Source organism: Heterodontus francisci, chromosome 3, assembly GCF_036365525.1.
Source record: "Heterodontus francisci isolate sHetFra1 chromosome 3, sHetFra1.hap1, whole genome shotgun sequence".
NCBI classification, from domain to species: Eukaryota; Metazoa; Chordata; class Chondrichthyes; order Heterodontiformes; family Heterodontidae; genus Heterodontus; species Heterodontus francisci.
In genome coordinates, this window is record NC_090373.1 from 210,113,694 (window position 1) to 210,134,144 (window position 20,451).

Below are 20,451 nucleotides of genomic sequence, written 5' to 3' on the forward strand. Positions count from 1 at the left end.
TCACAGATGCTGCCAGACCTGCTGAGTATTTCCAGCACTTTCTGTTTTCATTTCGGATTTCAAGCATCTGCAGTATTTTGCTTGTATTTAGGAGGACGTAGGTAGACTGGTGAAATGGGCAGACACATAGAACCATAGAATATTCGAAAGATTACGGCACAGAAAGAGGCCACTTGGCCCATCGTGTCTGTGCCAGCCGAGAAACGATCCACCTATTCGAATCCCACCTTCCAGCATTTGGTCCGTAGCCCTGCAGCTTATGGCATTTGAGATGCATATCCAGATTCCTTTTGAATGAGTTGAGGGTCTCTGCCTCAACTACCCTTTCAGGCAGTGAGTTCCAGACCATCACCACCCTCTGGATGAAAAAAATCTTCCCTCATCCCCTCTAATCCTTCTACCAATCACTTTAAATCTATGCCCCCTTGTCACTGACCTCTCTGCTAAGGTGAATAGACCCTTCACCTCCACTCTATCCAGGCCACTCACTATCTTGAACATTTCAATCAGATCTCCCCATCAGCCTCCTCTGTTCCAAGGAGAACAACCCCAGCCTATCCAATCTTTCCTCATAGCTGCATTTTTCCAGTCCTGGCAACATCCTCATAAATCTCCTCCGTACCCTCTCTAGTGCAATTACATCCTTTCTGTAATGAGGTGACCAGAACTGCACACAGTACTCAAGTTGTGGCCTAACCAATTAGTTCTACAGTTCCAGCATAACCTCCCTACTTTTATATTCTATACCTCGGCTAATAAAGGAAAGGATTCCATATGCCTTCTTAACCACCTTATCAACCTGTCCTGCTACCTTCAGGGATCTGTGGACATTCCCTACTAGGTCCCTCACTTCCTCTACACTTCACAGTACTTTCTCATTAATCATGCATTCCTTTGCCTTGTTTGACCTCCCCAAATGCATCACCTCACACTTCTCCAGGTTGAATTCCATTTCCCACTTTTCTGCCCATCTGACCAGACCATCAATATCTTCCTGCAGCCTACAGCTATCCTCCTCGCTATCTACCACATGGCCAATCTTTGTGTCATCTGCAAACTTCTTGATCATTCCCCCTACATTTACATCCAAATCGTTAATATATACCACAAAAGGCAGGGGACCCAGTACTGAGCCCTGCGGAACACCACTGGAAACATCCCTCCAATCACTAAAACACCCGTTAACAATTACTCTTTGTTTCCTGCCACTGAGCCAATTTTGTATCCACCTTGCTACATTTCCCTGGATCCCTTGGGCTTTTATTTTTTTAACCAGTCTGCCACGAGGGACCTTGTCAAAAGCCTTGCTAAAATCCATGTAGACCACATCAACTGCACTACCCTCATCTATCTTCCTTGTTACTTCTTCAAAATATTCGATCAAGTTGGTCAAACAAGATCTTCCCTGAACAAATCCATGCTGACTATCTTTGATTAACCTGTACCTTTCTCTGTGACAGCTTATCCTGTCTCTCAGAATGGATTCCAATAATTTGCCCACTATTAAGGTTGGTCTGACTGGCCTGTAATTATTCGGTCTATCTCCCTCGCTCCCTTTTTAAACAGACATACAACATTAGCATTTCTCCAATCCTCTGGCACCACACCTGTATCCAGTGAGGACTGGAAAACAATGGTCAGACCCTTCACTATTTCCTCTCTTGCTTCTTTTAACAGCCTAGGATACATTGCATCTGGTCCTGATGATTGAGATCAACTTTCAAGGATGCCAATCCCATTAATACTTCCTCTGTCCCCATAGTTATCATATCCAATACTTCACACTCTTCCTCCTTAACTACAACATCTGCATCCTCCCCCTCTTTTGTGAAGACAGACACAAAGTATTCATTAAGAACCATACATATATCTTCCGCTCCTACACCTGTTACCTTTTTGGTCTTTTATGGGCCCTAATCTCTCCTTAGTTATCCTCTTACTCCTAATGTACTGATAAAACATCTTTGGGTTCACATTGATTTTGCTTGCCAATATTCTTTCATGCCCTCTCTTTGCTTTCCTAATTTCCTTTTTGATTTTACCCCTCCACTTTCTATACTCCTCTCAGCTTTCTGTAGTATTGAGTTCTCGGTGTCGGACATAAGCTTTCCTTTTCTGCCTTATCTTACCCTGTAGACTCCTCGACATCCATGAGGCTCTAGATTTGGCCGCCTCACCCTTTTTCTTTGTGGGAACATGTTTACTCTGAACCCCTTGAATCTCCCCTTTGAATGCCTCCCACTGTTCTGACACTGATTTACCCTCAAGTAGCTGTTTCCAGTCCACTTTTGCTAAATCACTCCTCAGTTTAGTAAAATTGACCTTGCCCCAATTGAGAACTATAACTCCTGATCTATCTCTGTCCTTTTCCATCATTATGTTAAAACTGATTGAATTATGATCACTACCACCAAAATGCTCCCCCACTGCCACTCCTTCCACCTGCCCATCTCCATATCTTAAAACTAAGTCTAAAACTGTGCCCTCTCTTGTTGGACTTGCTACATACTGCTACTTGCTACATAAAGTTCTCCTGAATGAACCTCAAGAATTCTGCTCCCTCAATTCCTTTCACACTAAAACTATCCCAGTTAATATTGGGGTAGTTAAAATCCCCGACTATTACTGTCCTATTGTTGTTGCACTTCTCAGAGATTTCCCTACATATCTGCTCTTCTATCTCCCTCTGACTGTTTGGGGGGTCTATAGTACACTCCCAGCAGTGTGATTGCCCCTTTTTTGAAATAGATACCCTTGAGCAGTGTCAAACTCTTTTATTTTCTAACCTTTATTTCCTCTGTCTTCCAGACTCATCCATTAATTTTCTGCCTTCCATTTTCATTTGAGTCTACCCTCAGGTCCCCATCCCCCTGCCAATCTAGTTTAACCCTCCCTAACAGCACTAGTAAAACGTCCCACAAGAAACTCAGTCCCAGCTCTATTCAGGTGCAACCTGTCCAGCCTGTACAGGTCCCATCTTCCCCCAGAGCCGGTCCCAGTATCCCAGGAATCTGAAGCCCTCCCTCCTGCACCATCTTTCCAGCCACACATTCATCTGTCTTATCCTTCTATTTCTATACTCACTTGCACGTGGCACTGGGAGTAATCTGGAGATTACTACTTTTGAGGTCCTGCTCGCTAATTTCTTATCTAGCTCCCTAAATTCTGACTGCAGGACCACATCCCTCTTTCTACCTATGTCATTGGTGCCGATGTGGACCACGACTGCTGGCTGTTCACCCTCCCCCTTCAGGATGCTCTGCAGCTGCTCAGTGATATCCTTGACCCTGGTACCAGGGAGGCAACACACCATCCTGGATTCTGTGGCCTGTCTGTTCCCCTGACTATTGAATCACCTATCACTATGGCTCTTCCAGTCTTCCCTGTACCTCCCCTGGACAGCTGAGCCACCCGGGGTGCTGTGGACTTGGCTCTGGCTGCACTTCCCAGGTGAAGCATCACTTTCCTCAGTATTCAGAACTGAATACCTGTTGGAGAATCAAAGGTAAAATTTAACACAGAGAAGAGTGAAGTGGTACATTGGGCTGAAATTTCCCACAGGCGTAAGGATCCCAACATCGGGATCACTTCTGTGTCCCGACCCCACGAGTTTCACCTGACAGCCTCATTGTACGGGAGGTGGCCAATTAATCGGCTGCTTCCGTGTTTCCCATCCCTAAGACGGGAGGCCAGGACATCACAGCCCTTACAACGCAGGCTTGCAGTTGTAGTGGGAGCACAGCTGAGGGCCAGACAGAAAAACTGGCACGAAAACACGATAACTGCCATCAGTATCTGTGGAGCAGCTGGAGAGGGACCTGAACGTGGCTGTCAGAGACAGCCGTCTGGAGAGGGACCTGAACGTGGCAGTCAGAGACAGCCGTCTGGAGAGGGAGCTGAACGTGGCAGTCAGAGACAGCCGTCTGGAGAGGAACCTGAACGTGGCTGTCAGAGACAGGCGTCTGGAGGGGGACCTGAACGTGGCAGTCAGAGACAGGCGTCTGGAGAGGAACCTGAACGTGGCAGTCAGAGACAGGCGTCTGGAGAGGGACCTGAACGTGGCAGTCAGAGACAGGCGTCTGGAGAGGAACCTGAACGTGGCTGTCAGAGACAGGCGTCTGGAGAGGAACCTGAACGTGGCAGTCAGAGACAGCCGTCTGGAGAGGGACCTGAACATGGCAGTCAGAGACAGCCGTCTGGAGAGGAACCTGAACGTGGCAGTCAGAGACAGCCGTCTGGAGAGGGACCTGAACATGGCAGTCAGAGACAGCCGTCTGGAGAGGAACCTGAACGTGGCAGTCAGAGACAGCCGTCTGGAGAGGGACCTGAACATGGCAGTCAGAGACAGCCGTCTGGAGAGGAACCTGAACGTGGCAGTCAGAGACAGCCGTCTGGAGAGGAACCTGAACGTGGCAGGCGGAGACAGCCGTCTGGAGAGGGACCTGAACGTGGCAGTCAGAGACAGCCGTCTGGAGAGGGACCTGAACGTGGCAGTCAGAGACAGCCGTCTGGAGAGGGACCTGAACGTGGCAGTCAGAGACAGGCGTCTGGAGAGGAACCTGAACGTGGCAGGCGGAGACAGCCGTCTGGAGAGGGACCTGAACGTGGCAGTCAGAGACAGCCGTCTGGAGAGGGACCTGAACGTGGCAGTCAGAGACAGCCGTCTGGAGAGGGACCTGAACGTGGCAGTCAGAGACAGCCGTCTGGAGAGGAACCTGAATGTGGCAGTCAGAGATGGCCGTCTGGAGAGTAACCTGAACGTGGCAGTCAGAGACAGCCGTCTGGAGAGGGACCTGAACGTGGCAGTCAGAGACAGGCGTCTGGAGAGGAACCTGAACGTGGCAGTCAGAGACAGCCGTCTGGAGAGGGACCTGAACGTGGCTGTCAGAGACAGGCGTCTGGAGAGGGACCTGAACGTGGCAGTCAGAGACAGCCGTCTGGAGAGGGACCTGAACGTGGCAGTCAGAGATGGCCGTCTGGAGAGTAACCTGAACGTGGCTGTCAGAGACAGGCGTCTGGAGAGGGACCTGAACGTGGCAGTCAGAGACAGCCGTCTGGAGAGGGACCTGAACGTGGCAGTCAGAGACAGCCGTCTGGAGAGGGACCTGAACGTGGCTGTCAGAGACAGCCGTCTGGAGAGGGACCTGAACGTGGCAGTCAGAGACAGCCGTCTGGAGAGGGACCTGAACGTGGCATTCAGAGACAGGCGGCTGGAGAGGGACCTGAACGTGGCTGTCAGAGACAGCCGTCTGGAGAGGAACCTGAACATGGCAGTCAAAGACAGCCGTCTGGAGGGGGAGCTGAACGTGGCAGTCAGAGACAGCTGTCTGGAGAGGGACCTGAACGTGGCTGTCAGAGACAGGCGTCTGGAGAGGGACCTGAACGTAGCAGTCAGAGACAGCCGTCTGGAGAGGAACCTGAACGTGGCAGTCAGAGACAGCCGTCTGGAGAGGGCGCTGAACGTGGCAGTCAGAGACAGCCGTCTGGAGAGGAACCTGAACGTGGCTGTCAGAGACAGCCGTCTGGAGAGGGACCTGAACGTGGCAGTCAGAGACAGCCGTCTGGAGAGGAACCTGAACGTGGCTGTCAGAGACAGCCGTCTGGAGAGGGCGCTGAACGTGGCAGTCAGAGACAGGCGTCTGGAGAGGAACCTGAACGTGGCAGTCAGAGACAGGCGTCTGGAGAGGGACCTGAACGTGGCAGTCAGAGACGGCCGTCTGGAGAGGGACCTGAACGTGGCTGTCAGAGACAGCCGTCTGGAGAGGGACCTGAACGTGGCAGTCAGAGACAGGCGTCTGGAGAGGAACCTGAACGTGGCAGTCAGAGACAGGCGTCTGGAGAGGAACCTGAACGTGGCTGTCAGAGACAGGCGTCTGGAGAGGGACCTGAACGTGGCAGTCAGACACGGCCGTCTGGAGAGGGACCTGAACGTGGCTGTCAGAGACAGGCGTCTGGAGAGGGACCTGAACGTGGCAGTCAAAGACAGCCGTCTGGAGGGGGAGCTGAACGTGGCAGTCAGAGACAGCTGTCTGGAGAGGGACCTGAACGTGGCATTCAGAGACAGGCGGCTGGAGAGGGACCTGAACGTGGCTGTCAGAGACAGCCGTCTGGAGAGGAACCTGAACATGGCAGTCAGAGACAGCCGTCTGGAGGGGGAGCTGAACGTGGCAGTCAGAGACAGCTGTCTGGAGAGGGACCTGAACGTGGCTGTCAGAGACAGGCGTCTGGAGAGGGACCTGAACGTAGCAGTCAGAGACAGCCGTCTGGAGAGGAACCTGAACGTGGCAGTCAGAGACAGCCGTCTGGAGAGGGCGCTGAACGTGGCAGTCAGAGACAGCCGTCTGGAGAGGAACCTGAACGTGGCTGTCAGAGACAGCCGTCTGGAGAGGGACCTGAACGTGGCAGTCAGAGACAGCCGTCTGGAGAGGAACCTGAACGTGGCTGTCAGAGACAGCCGTCTGGAGAGGGACCTGAACGTGGCAGTCAGAGACAGGCGTCTGGAGAGGAACCTGAACGTGGCTGTCAGAGACAGCCGTCTGGAGAGGGCGCTGAACGTGGCAGTCAGAGACAGGCGTCTGGAGAGGGACCTGAACGTGGCAGTCAGAGACGGCCGTCTGGAGAGGGACCTGAACGTGGCTGTCAGAGACAGGCGTCTGGAGAGGGACCTGAACGTGGCAGTCAGAGACGGCCGTCTGGAGAGGGACCTGAACGTAGTAGTCAGAGACGGCTGTCTGGAGAGGAACCTGAACGTGGCAGTCAGAGACGGCCGTCTGGAGAGGGACCTGAACGTAGCAGTCAGAGACAGCTGTCTGGAGAGGGAGCTGAACGTGGCAGTCAGAGACAGGCGTCTGGCGAGGGACCTGAACGTGGCAGTCAGAGACAGGCGTCTGGAGAGGGAGCTGAACGTGGCAGTCAGAGACAGGCGTCTGTAGAGGAACCTGAACGTGGCAGTCAGAGACAGCCGTCTGGAGAGGGACCTGAACGTGGCAGTCAGAGACAGGCGTCTGTAGAGGGACCTGAACGTGGCTGTCAGAGACAGCCGTCTGGAGAGGGTCCTGAACGTGGCAGTCAGAGACAGGCGTCTGGAGAGGGACCTGAATGTGGCAGTCAGAGACAGGCGTCTGTAGAGGGACCTGAACGTGGCAGTCAGAGACAGGCGTCTGGAGAGGGACCTGAACATGGCAGTCAGAGACAGCCGTCTGGAGAGGGACCTGAACGTAGCAGTCAGAGACAGCCGTCTGGAGAGGGACCTGAACGTGGCTGTCAGAGACGGCCGTCTGGAGAGGGACCTGAACGTGGCAGTCAGAGACAGCCGTCTGGAGAGGAACCTGAACGTGGCAGTCAGAGACAGCCGTCTGGAGAGGGACCTGAACGTGGCAGTCAGAGACAGCCGTCTGGAGAGGGACCTGAACGTGGCAGTCAGAGACAGCCGTCTGGAGAGGGACCTGAACGTGGCAGTCAGAGACAGCCGTCTGGAGAGGAACCTGAACGTGGCAGTCAGAGACAGCCGTCTGGAGAGGGAGCTGAACGTGGCAGTCAGAGACAGGCGTCTGGAGAGGGACCTGAACGTGGCAGTCAGAGACAGCCGTCTGGAGAGGGACCTGAACGTGGCAGTCAGAGACAGCCGTCTGGAGAGGGACCTGAACGTGGCAGTCAGAGACAGCTGTCTGGAGAGGGACCTGAACGTGGCAGTCAGAGACAGGCGTCTGGAGAGGGACCTGAACGTGGCAGTCAGAGACAGCTGTCTGGAGAGGGACCTGAACGTGGCAGTCAGAGACAGGCGTCTGGAGAGGGACCTGAACATAGCAGTCAGAGACAGCCGTCTGGAGAGGGACCTGAACGTGGCAGTCAGAGACAGCCGTCTGGAGAGGGACCTGAAAGTGGCAGTCAGAGACAGCCGTCTGGAGAGGGACCTGAACGTGGCAGTCAGAGACAGCCGTCTGGAGAGGAACCTGAACGTGGCTGTCAGAGACAGCCGTCTGGAGAGGGACCTGAACGTGGCAGTCAGAGACAGGCGTCTGGAGAGGAACCTGAACGTAGTAGTCAGAGACAGCCGTCTGGAGAGGGACCTGAAAGTGGCAGTCAGAGACAGCCGTCTGGAGAGGGACCTGAACGTGGCAGTCAGAGACAGCCGTCTGGAGAGGGACCTGAACGTGGCAGTCAGAGACAGCCGTCTGGAGAGGGACCTGAACGTGGCAGTCAGAGACAGCCGTCTGGAGAGGAACCTGAACGTGGCAGTCAGAGACAGCCGTCTGGAGAGGGAGCAGAACGTGGCTGTCAGAGACAGCCGTCTGGAGAGGGACCTGAAAGTGGCTGTCAGAGACCGGCGTCTGGAGAGGGACCTGAACGTGGCTGTCAGAGACAGCCGTCTGGAGAGGGACCTGAACGTGGCAGTCAGAGACAGCCGTCTGGAGAGGAACCAGAATGTGGCAGTCAGAGACAGCCGTCTGGAGAGGGACCTGAACGTGGCATTCAGAGACAGGCGTCTGGAGAGGAACCTGAATGTGGCAGTCAGAGACAGCCGTCTGGAGAGGGACCTGAACATGGCAGTCAGAGACATCCGTCTGGAGAGGGACCTGAACGTATCTGTCAGAGACAGCCGTCTGGAGAGGAACCTGAACGTGGCAGTCAGAGACAGCCGTCTGGAGAGGGACCTGAACGTGGCAGTCAGAGACAGCCGTCTGGAGAGGGACCTGAACGTGGCAGTCAGAGACAGCCGTCTGGAGAGGGACCTGAACGTGGCAGTCAGAGACAGCTGTCTGGAGAGGGACCTGAACGTGGCAGTCAGAGACAGGCGTCTGGAGAGGGACCTGAACATAGCAGTCAGAGACAGCCGTCTGGAGAGAGAGCTGAACGTGGCTGGCGGAGACGGCCGTCTGGCGAGGGAGCTGAACGTGGCTGTCAGAGACAGCCGTCTGGAGAGGGACCTGAAAGTGGCAGTCAGAGACAGCCGTCTGGAGAGGGAGCTGAACGTGGCAGTCAGAGACAGGCGTCTGGAGAGGGACCTGAACGTGGCAGTCAGAGACAGCCGTCTGGAGAGGGACCTGAACGTGGCAGTCAGAGACAGGCGTCTGGAGAGGGACCTGAAAGTGGCAGTCAGAGACAGCCGTCTGGAGAGGGACCTGAACGTGGCAGTCAGAGACAGCCGTCTGGAGAGGGACCTGAACGTGGCAGTCAGACACGGCCGTCTGTAGAGGGACCTGAACATGGCAGTCAGAGACATCCGTCTGGAGAGGGACCTGAACATGGCATTCAGAGACAGGCGTCTGGAGAGGAACCTGAATGTGGCAGTCAGAGACAGCCGTCTGGAGAGGGACCTGAACATGGCAGTCAGAGACAGCCGTCTGGAGAGGGACCTGAAAGTGGCAGTCAGAGACAGGCGTCTGGAGAGGGACCTGAACGTGGCAGTCAGAGACAGCCGTCTGGAGAGGGACCTGAACGTGGCAGTCAGAGACAGCCGTCTGGAGAGGGCGCTGAACGTGGCAGTCAGAGACAGCCGTCTGGAGAGGGACCTGAACGTGGCAGTCAGAGACAGGCGTCTGGAGAGGAACCTGAACGTGGCAGTCAGAGACAGCCGTCTGGAGAGGAACCTGAACGTGGCAGTCAGAGACAGCCGTCTGGAGAGGAACCTGAATGTGACAGTCAGAGACAGGCGTCTGGAGAGGGACCTGAACGTGGCAGTCAGAGACAGCCGTCTGGAGAGGGACCTGAACGTGGCAGTCAGAGACAGCCGTCTGGAGAGGTCGCTGAACGTGGCAGTCAGAGAAAGCCGTCTGGAGAGGTCGCTGAACGTGGCAGGCGGAGACAGGCGTCTGGAGAGGGACCTGAACGTGACAGTCAGAGACAGGCGTCTGGAGGGGGACCTGAACGTGGCAGTCAGAGACAGCCGTCTGGAGAGGAACCTGAACGTGGCAGTCAGAGACAGGCGTCTGGAGGGGGACCTGAACGTGGCAGTCAGAGACAGCCGTCTGGAGAGGGACCTGAACGTGGCAGTCAGAGACAGCCGTCTGGAGAGGGCGCTGAACGTGGCTGTCAGAGACAGGCGTCTGGAGGGGGACCTGAACGTGGCAGTCAGAGACAGCCGTCTGGAGAGGAACCTGAACGTGGCTGTCAGAGACAGGCGTCTGGAGGGGGACCTGAACGTGGCAGTCAGAGACAGCCGTCTGGAGAGGAACCTGAACGTGGCAGTCAGAGACAGGCGTCTGGAGAGGAACCTGAACGTGGCAGTCAGAGACAGCCGTCTGGAGAGGAACCTGAACGTAGCAGTCAGAGACAGGCGTCTGGAGAGGGCGCTGAACGTGGCAGTCAGAGACAGCCGTCTGGAGAGGAACCAGAACGTAGCAGTCAGAGACGGCCGTCTGGAGAGGAATCTGAACGTGGCAGTCAGAGACGGCCGTCTGGAGAGGGACCTGAATGTGGCAGTCAGAGACAGCCGTCTGGAGAGGGACCTGAACGTGGCAGTCAGAGACAGCCGTCTGGAGAGGGACCTGAACGTGGCAGTCAGAGACAGCCGTCTGGAGAGGGACCTGAACGTGGCAGTCAGAGACAGCCGTCTGGAGAGGGACCTGAACGTGGCAGTCAGAGACAGCCGTCTGGAGAGGGACCTGAACGTGGCAGTCAGAGACAGCCGTCTGGAGAGGGACCTGAACGTGGCTGTCAGAGTCAACGCAAGCTCGAGGAACAGCATCTCATTTACCGATTAGGCACACTACAGCCTGCCGGACTGAACATTGAGTTCAATCATTTCAGAGCATGACAGCTCCCCATTTTACTCTTATTTTTAGTTATTCTTTTTCCTTTTTTTGTTTATTTTATTTCATCTTAGTTTGTTCAGTTTGCCTACCCACTGTTTTTTTTCATGTTTGTACTTGCGGCTGTTCAATTTAGAATTAGAATTAGAATTAGAACATTACAGCGCAGTACAGGCCCTTCGGCCCTCGATGTTGTGCCGACCTGTGAAACCATCTGACCTACACTATTCCATTTTCATCCATATGTCTGTCCAATGACCACTTAAATGCCCTTAAAGTTGGCGAGTCTACTACTGTTGCAGGCAGGGCATTCCACGCCCCTACTACTCTCTGAGTAAAGAAACTACCTCTAACATCTGTCCTATATCTATCACCCCTCAACTTAAAGCTATGTCCCCTCGTGTTTGCCATCACCATCCGAGGAAAAAGACTCTCACTATCCACCCTATCTAACCCTCTGATTATCTTATATGTCTCTATTAAGTCACCTCTCCTCCTCCTTCTCTCCAACGAAAACAACCTCAAGTCCCTCAGCCTTTCCTCGTAAGACCTTCCCTCCATACCAGGCAACATCCTAGTAAATCTCCTCTGCACCCTTTCCAAAGCTTCCACATCCTTCCTATAATGCGGTGACCAGAACTGCACGCAATACTCCAGGTGCGGTCTCACCAGAGTTTTGTACAGCTGCAGCATGACCTCGTGGCTCCGAAACTCGATCCCCCTACTAATAAAGGCTAACACACCATATGCCTTCTTAACAGCCCTATTAACCTGGGTAGCAACCTTCAGGGATTTATGTCCCTGGACAGTATTGTGTATAGACAGTACAGCACTCAGAGACAGTACCAAAGAACATAGAACACAGAACAGTACAGCACAGTACAGGCCCTTCGGCCCACGATGTTGTGCCGAACCTTTAACCTACTCTAAGATCAAACTAACTACCTACCCTTCATTCCACTATCTTCCATGTACCTGTCCTAGAGTCGCTTAAATGTCCCTAATCTATTTGCTTCTACCACCACCGCTGGCAGCGCATTCCACGCACCCACCACTCTCTGTATAAAGAACCTACCTCTGACATCTCCCCGAAACCTTCCTCCAATCACCTTAAAATTATGCCCCCTGGTGATAGCCCTTTCCACCCTGGGAAAAAGTCTCTGGCTCTCCACTCTATCTATGCCTCTCATCATCATGTACCCCTCTATCAAGTCACCTCTCATCCTTATTCGCTCCAATGAGAAAAGCCCTAGCTCCCTCAATCTTTCTTCGTAAGACATGCCCTCCAGTCCAGGCAGCATCCTGGTAAATCTCCTCTGCACCATCTCTAAAGCTTCCACATCCTTCCTATAATGAGGCGACCAGAACTGAACACAATATTCCAAGTGTGGTCTAACCGGAGCTTTATAGAGCTGCAGCATAACCTCGCGGCTCTTAAACTCAATCCCCCTGTTAATGAAAGCCAACACACCATACGCCTTCTTAACAACCCTATCAACTTGGGTGGCAACTTTGAGCGATCTATGGACATGGACCCCAAGATCCCTCTGTTCCTCCACACTACCAAGAATCCTGTCTTTAAGCCTGTATTCTGCATTCAAATTCGACCCTCCAAAATGAATCACTTCACACTTTTCCAGGTTGAACTCCATCTGCCACTTCTCAGCCCAGCTCTGCATCCTGTCAATGTCCCGTTGCAACCTACAACAGCCCTCCACACTATCCACAACTCCAGCAACCTTCGTGTCATTGGCAAACTTGCTAAACCAGCCTTCCACTTCCTCATCCAAGTCATTTATAAAAATCACAAAGAGCAGAGGTCCCAGAACAGATCCCTGCGGAACACCACTGGTCACCAAGCTCCAGGCTGAATACTTTCCATCTACTACCACCCTCTGTCTTCTATGGGCCAGCCAATTTTGTATCCAGACAGCCAACTTTCCCTGAATCCTATGCCTCCTTACTTTCTGAATGAGCCTACCATGGGGAAGCTTATCAAACGCCTTGCTAAAATCCATATACACCACATCCACTACTCTTCCTTCATCAACGTGTTTTGTCACATCCTCAAAGAATTCAATAAGGCTTGTGAGGCATGAGCTGAGTGACAGTATCGTATACAGACAGTACAGCACTCAGAGAGACAGTATCGTATACAGACAGTACAGCACTCAGAGAGACAGTATCGCATACAGACAGTACAGCACTCAGAGAGACAGTATCGTATACAGACAGGACAGCACTCAGAGAGACAGTATCGTATACAGACAGTACAGCACTCAGAGAGACAGTATCGTACACAGACAGTACAGCACTCAGAGAGACAGTATCGTATACAGACAGTACAGCACTCAGAGAGACAGTATCGTATACTGACAGTACAGCACTCAGAGAGACAGTATCGTACACAGACAGTACAGCACTCAGAGAGACAGTATCGTATACTGACAGTACAGCACTCAGAGAGACAGTATCGTACACAGACAGTACAGCACTCAGAGAGACAGTATCGTATACAGACAGTACAGCACTCAGAGAGACAGTATTGTATACAGACAGTACAGCACTCAGAGAGACAGTATCGTACACAGACAGTACAGCACTCAGAGAGACAGTATCGTATACAGACAGTACAGCACTCAGAGAGACAGTATCGTATACTGACAGTACAGCACTCAGAGAGACAGTATCGTACACAGACAGTACAGCACTCAGAGAGACAGTATCGTATACAGACAGTACAGCACTCAGAGAGACAGTATCGTACACAGACAGTACAGCACTCCGAGAGACAGTATCGTATACAGACAGTACAGCACTCAGAGTGACAGTATTGTGTAAAGACAGTACAGCACTCAGAGAGACAGTATCGTACACAGACAGTACAGCACTCAGAGAGACAGTATCGTATACTGACAGTACAGCACTCAGAGAGACAGTATCGTACACAGACAGTACAGCACTCAGAGAGACAGTATCGTATACAGACAGTACAGCACTCAGAGAGACAGTATCGTACACAGACAGTACAGCACTCAGAGAGACAGTATCGTATACAGACAGTACAGCACTCAGAGAGACAGTATTGTGTAAAGACAGTACAGCACTCAGAGAGACAGTATCGTACACAGACAGTACAGCACTCAGAGAGACAGTATTGTATACAGACAGTACAGCACTCAGAGAGACAGTATCGTATACAGACAGTACAGCACTCAGAGAGACAGTATTGTGTAAAGACAGTACAGCACTCAGAGAGACAGTATCGTATACAGACAGTACAGCACTCAGAGTGACAGTATCGTATACAGACAGTACAGCACTCAGAGAGACAGTATCGTATACAGACAGTACAGCACTCAGAGAGACAGTATCGTATACAGACAGTACAGCACTCAGAGAGACAGTATCGTATACAGACAGTACAGCACTCAGAGAGACAGTATCGTATACAGACAGTACAGCACTCAGAGAGACAGTATCGTATACAGACAGTACAGCACTCAGAGAGACAGTATCGTATACAGACAGTACAGCACTCAGAGAGACAGTATCGTATACAGACAGTACAGCACTCAGTTCTAAACAGTACAATCTAAATTCCAGCTACATGTAACACTGGAAGAATCTGTAAGGCAGTTTTCCACACTGCTCCCCTCACTCTCTCTGACTGCTGCAATGCTCACTCAGTGTCTGCCAATGACCTTCATTGATCGATCCGAGGGTCGGAGGGACAAATTGTCACCCGCCCAGAGCTGCTGCAAACACTTTCTCTCCCCTGCGAGCCTCCTGCAGTGTCCAGCATGTGAGAGAGTTCAGATATAAATCCTCCCAAAATCAGCCAGACAATCTCACACTCTCCATCATCTTCAACATATTCACAGTCTGATCTCCCTCTTAACAAAGGCACATGGTCAGAACAACAAGCAGCACTAGTTAAGCAGTTAAACATTCATGAAGTTCCCTTACGTCCTTGTCCGTGTGTCAATACTGAGGGCTTCCACTGTGCAACTGTTCTCAATAACTCCTCTTACTCTCATCCAGCTGTCAGATTGATCTGACTGACTGCTCCTGAGTGTTGCTGCCTCCCACTGGGTCCTAGTGCCTTTCGGCTCTCGGCCACCAGCCAAACACAATCGAAAGGCAAAGTGTTAGAGCTTTAATTTTTAGCCACAATTGACTGTGTTACCAATAGCAGAGGGAGGCAGATGATAAATCAGCACAGAAATCTATCAAATGCTTCAATTCCTGTAAAAGGTCATTACCGAAAAGGACCCTTAAAACAATAGATGATTTTCAGTTTGTATAAACAGCTGGCTTTCAGCGCCCCCATTGTCAACATCCAGTTTATCACAGCTGGTGCAGTACTGAGGGAGTGCTGCCCTGTCGGAGGGTCAGTACTGAGGGACTGCTGCCCTGTCGGAGGGTCAGTACTGAGGGAGTGCTGCATGTCGGAGGGTCAGTACTGAGGGAGTGCTGCCCTGTCGGAGGGTCAGTACTGAGGGAGTGCTGCCCTGTCGGAGGGTCAGTACTGAGGGAGTGCTGCACTGTCGGAGGGTCAGTACTGAGGGAGTGCTGCATGTCGGAGGGTCAGTACTGAGGGAGTGCTGCCCTGTCGGAGGGTCAGTACTGAGGGAGTGCTGCATGTCGGAGGGTCAGTACTGAGGGAGTGCTGCCCTGTCGGAGGGTCAGTACTGAGGGAGTGCTGCCCTGTCGGAGGGTCAGTACTGAGGGAGTGCTGCACTGTCGGAGGGTCAGTACTGAGGGAGTGCTGCACTGTCGGAGGGTCAGTACTGAGGGAGTGCTGCAATGTCGGAGGGTCAGTACTGAGGGAGTGCTGCACTGTTGGTGGGTCAGTACTGAGGGAGTGCTGCATGTCGGAGGGTCAGTACTGAGGGAGTGCTGCACTGTCGGAGGGTCAGTACTGAGGGAGTGCTGCAATGTCGGAGGGTCAGTACTGAGGGAGTGCTGCACTGTTGGTGGGTCAGTACTGAGGGAGTGCTGTCCTGTCGGAGGGTCAGTACTGAGGGAGTGCTGCACTGTCGGAGGGTCAGTACTGAGGGAGTGCTGCCCTGTCGGAGGGTCAGTACTGAGGGAGTGCTGCATGTCGGAGGGTCAGTACTGAGGGAGTGCTGCCCTGTCGGAGGGTCAGTACTGAGGGAGTGCTGCACTATCGCAGGGTCAGTACTGAGGTAGTGCTGCACTGTTGGTGGGTCCGTAGTGAGGGAACATTTCTTTTCTCTGCCTCCATCACTGTTGCGGACTTCGAGTTCATGGTTATTATGACTCACTGTGTAAAGTTCTTCCACACATTCTCCCTGCATCTTAACACCAAAACCTTTAATCTGTGTTCCCTGGTCCTTGTACCATTATTTAATTGGAACAGTTTTCCCCTGTCTAACTTATCTAAGCTGGTCATAATTTTTACACCTCTATTAAATCTTCTTTCAATCTCCTTTGTTCTAAGGAGAACAATCCCAGCTTTTCCAATCTAACCTTGTAACTAAAATCCTCCATCCCTGGAACCATTCTGGTAAATCTCCTCTGTACCCTCTCAATGACCCTCACATCCTTCCTGAAGTCTCGTGACCAGAACTGGACACAAAACTCCATTTGGGGCCTAATCAGCTCAACTTACTCACTTTTATACTCAATACCTCGATTTATAAATCACAAGATCCCATATGCTTTACTAACCACTCTCTCAATATGTCCTGTCACCTTCAAAGATCGATGTACATGCTCCCCCAGGTCTCTCTGATCCTGTACACTCTTTAGAACTATACCAGTAAGTAAGATAACGCAGAAGCATTTGCAACAATCTTCAGCCAGAAGTGCCGAGTTGATGATCCATCTCAGCCTCCTCCTGAAGTCCCCAGCATTACAGATGCCAGACTTCAGCCAATTTGATTCACTCCGCGTGATATCAAGAAACGACTGCAGGCACTGGATACTGCAAAGGCTATGGGCCCTGACAATATTCCGACAATAGTACTGAAGACCTGTGCTCCAGAACTTGCCGCGCCCCTAGCCAAGCTGTTCCAGTACAGCTACAACACTGGCATTTACCCTGCAATGTGGAAAATTGCCCAGGTATGTCCTGGACACAAAAAGCAGGACAAATCCAACCCGGCCAATTACCGCCCCATCAGCCTACTCTCAATCATCAAAGTAAAGTAATGGAAGGTGTCATCAACAGTGACATCAAGCGGCACATGCTTAGCAATAACCTGCTCAGTTTGGGTTCCGCCATGGGCCACTCAGCTTCTGACCTCATTACAGTCTTGGTTCAAACATGGACAAAAGAGCTGAACTCAAGAGGTGAGGTGAGAGTGACAGCCCTTGACATTAAGGCAGCATTTGACCGAGTATGGCATCAAGGAGCCCTAGCAAAACTGAGGTCAATGGGGAATCAGGGGGAAAACCCTCCGCTGGCTGGAGTCATACTTAGCGCAAAGGAAGATGGTTGTGGTTGTTGGAGGTCAATCATCTGAGCTCCAGGACATCACTGCAGGAGTTCCTCAGGGTAGTGGCCTAGGCCCAACCATCTTCAGCTGTTTCATCAATGACCTTCCTTCAATCATAAGGTCAGAAGTGGGGATGTTCGCTGATGATTGCACAATGTTCAGCACCATTCGTGACTCCTCAGATACTGAAGCAGTCCGTGTAGAAATGCAGCAAGACTTGGACAATATCCAGGCTTGGGCTGATAAGTGTCAAGTAACATTCGCGCCACACAAGTGCCAGGCAATGACCATCTCCAACAAGAGAGAATCTAACCATCTCCCCTTGACATTCAATGACATTACCATCGCTGAATCCCCCACTATCAACATCCTAGGGGTTACCATTGACCAGAAACTGAACTGGAGTTGCCATATAAATACCGTGGCTACAAGAGCAGGTCAGAGGCTAGGAATCCTGAGGCGAGTAACCCACCTCCTGACTCCCCAAAGCCTGTTCACCATCTACAAGGCACAAGTCAGGAGTGTGATGGAATACTCTCCACTTGCCTGGATGGGTGCAACTCCAACAACACTCAAGAAGCTCGACACCATCCAGGACAAAGCAGCCCACTTGATTGGCATCCCATCTACAAACATTCACTCCCTCCACCACTGACACACAGTAGCAGCAGTGTGTACCATCTACAAGATGCACTGCAGCAATGCACCAAGGCTCCTTAGACAGCACCTTCCAAACCTGCGACCTCTACCAACTAGAAGGACAAGGGCAGCAAGTACATGGGAAGACCACCACCTGCAAGTTCCCCTCCAAGTCACACACCATCCTGACTTGGAACTATATCACCGTTCCTTCACTGTCGCTGGGTCAAAGTCCTGGAACTCCCTCCCTAACAGCACTGTGGGTCTACCTACCCCACATGGACTGCAGCGGTTCAAGAAGGCAGCTCACCACCACCTTCTCAAGGGCAATTAGGGATGGGCAATAAACCCTGGCCTGGCCAGTGACGTCCACATACCTGAATGAATAAAAAAAAAGAACTGAACACAATATTCCAAGTGTGGTCGAACCAGGGCCTTATAGAGCTGCAGCATAACCTCGCGGCTCTTAAACTCAATCCCCCTGTTAATGAAAGCCAACACACCATACGCCTTCTTAACAACCCTATCAACTTGGGTGGCAACTTTGAACGATCTATGGACGTGGACCCCAAGATCCCTCTGTTCCTCCACACTACCAAGAATCCTGTCTTTAAGCCTGTATTCTGCATTCAAATTCGACCTTCCAAAATGAATCACTTCACACTTTTCCAGGTTGAACTCCATCTGTCACTTCTCAGCCCAGCTCTGCATCCTGTCAATGTCCCGTTGCAACCTACAACAGCCCTGCACACTATCCACAACTCCAGCAATCTTCGTGTCATCGGCAAACTTGCTAACCCAGCCTTCCACTTCCTCATCCAAGTCATTTATGAAAATCACAAAGAGCAGAGGTCCCAGAACTGATCCTTGTGGAACACCACTGGTCACCGTGCTCCATGCTGAATACTTTCCATCTACTACCACCCTCTGTCTTCTATGGGCCAGCCAATTCTGTATCCAGACAGCCAAATTTCCCTGCATCCCATGCCTCCTTACTTTCTGAATGAGCCTACCATGGGGAACCTTATCAAACGCCTTGCTAAAATCCATATACAACACATCCACTGCTCTTCCTTCATCAACGTGTTTTGTCACATCCTCAAAGAATTCAATAAGGCTTGTGAGGCATGACCTGCCCCTCACAAAGCCATGCTGACTGTCTCTAATCAAACCATGCTTTTCCAAATAATCATAAATCCTGTCTCTCAGAATCCTCTCCAATATCGTGTCTTGACAGTACAGCACTCAGACAGACAGTATCGTATACAGACAGTACAGCACTCAGAGAGACAGTATCGTATACTGACAGTACAGCACTCAGAGAGACAGTATCGTATACTGACAGTACAGCACTCAGAGAGACAGTATCGTATACAGACAGCACAGCACTCAGAGTGACAGTATCGTATACAGACAGTACAGCACTCAGAGAGACAGTATGGTATACAGACAGTACAGCACTCAGAGAGACAGTATGGTACACAGACAGTACAGCACTCAGAGAGACAGTATCGTATACAGACAGCACAGCACTCAGAGTGACAGTATCGTATACAGACAGTACAGCAGTCAGAGAGACAGTATGGTATACAGACAGTACAGCACTCAGAGAGACAGTATCGTATACAGACAGTACAGCACTCAGAGAGACAGTATCGTATACAGACAGTACAGCACTCAGAGAGACAGTATCGTATACAGACAGTACAGCACTCAGAGAGACAGTATCGTATAAAGACAGTACAGCACTCAGAGAGACAGTATCGTATACAGACAGTACAGCACTCAGAGAGACAGTATCGTATACAGACAGTACAGCACTCAGAGAGACAGTATGGTATACAGACAGTACAGCACTCAGAGAGACAGTATGGTACACAGACAGTACAGCACTCAGAGAGACAGTATCGTATACAGACAGCACAGCACTCAGAGTGACAGTATCGTATACAGACAGTACAGCAGTCAGAGAGACAGTATGGTATACAGACAGTACAGCACTCAGAGAGACAGTATCGTATACAGACAGTACAGCACTCAGAGAGACAGTATCGTATACAGACAGTACAGCACTCAGAGAGACAGTATCGTATACAGACAGTACAGCACTCAGAGAGACAGTATCGTATACAGACAGTACAGCACTCAGAGAGACAGTATCGTATACAGACAGTACAGCACTCAGAGAGACAGTATCGTATACAGACAGTACAGCACTCAGAGAGACAGTATCGTATACAGACAGTACATCACTCAGAGAGACAGTATCATATACAGACAGTACAGCACTCAGAGAGACAGTATTGTATACAGACAGTACAGCACTCAGAGTGACAGTATCGGATACAGACAGTACAGCACTCAAGAGAGACAGTATCGTATACAGACAGTACAGCACTCAGAGAGACAGTATCGTATACAGACAGTACAGCACTCAGAGTGACAGTATCGTATACAGACAGTACAGCACTCAGAGAGACAGTATCGTATACAGACAGTACAGCACTCAGAGAGACAGTATCGTATACAGACAGTACAGCACTCAGAGAGACAGTATCGTATACAGACAGTACAGCACTCAGAGAGACAGTATT

The 20,451-nt window shown here is 51.3% G+C and overlaps 1 protein-coding gene across 2 annotated transcripts in view; it reads right to left on the bottom strand.

Moving 5' to 3' along the window:
* The window catches only part of LOC137366505 (equilibrative nucleoside transporter 1-like), a 352,530-nt gene extending 337,718 nt beyond the window's left edge, over window positions 1-14,812 (bottom strand). For both annotated transcript variants that reach the window (XM_068028318.1, XM_068028303.1), the window contains exon 1: window positions 14,721-14,812. The gene's annotated coding sequence lies outside the window, so the exon portion shown is untranslated. The remainder of the gene's footprint in view (window positions 1-14,720) is intronic.
* Window positions 14,813-20,451: the final 5,639 nt, after the last annotated feature.